The sequence below is a fragment of the Microtus ochrogaster genome, chromosome 6, assembly GCF_000317375.1.
Source record: "Microtus ochrogaster isolate Prairie Vole_2 chromosome 6, MicOch1.0, whole genome shotgun sequence".
NCBI classification, from domain to species: Eukaryota; Metazoa; Chordata; class Mammalia; order Rodentia; family Cricetidae; genus Microtus; species Microtus ochrogaster.
The window spans coordinates 60,564,811-60,565,364 of NC_022013.1; positions in this window are offsets into that span (position 1 = coordinate 60,564,811).

The following is a 554-nucleotide window of genomic DNA, read 5'->3' on the forward strand; positions in this document are numbered from 1 at the left end:
AGAAAGCACGTTCAGGAAGAACCTGCAGAGCTGGTTACAGTGTGGGATTCAGGTTAAGGATACAGTCATGGAAGCCATGTGCTTAGCTTTAGAAAATTGCCCCAGGATTATTAGCACTTACGGAATGCCCCCATGACGGTGCTGGCCAACGTGTGATGATCCCTTAGCAGAGGAAACTGAACTAGGGAATCTACAAAGTGAAAAAGCCCCAGGCTGAGTGTGGTGCTCTCTACTCTGCACCAAAGACAGCAATGCAGGGTTAGCTACAGGGCTCTGTGGGTTACAGTGCCTATTGGGGTAAAACTAAGATAACAGCTGCAGACACACCTCAGTTGGCAGAGTGACTGCCTAACTTGTAGCACGTCCCGGGATCAATGACTAGTGCTGTCTCATTGTCTTGGGGGCCCCACTTGTAATCTTAGCCCTTGTGAAGTAGAAGCAGGATGATCTAAACTCAAAAAGAACCTGCATAGCCAGTGTGAAGACAGCTTGGGCGACGTGAGACCTTGTCTCAACATTAAAACAGAAATATACCTGACCTCCAAGGGCCTACC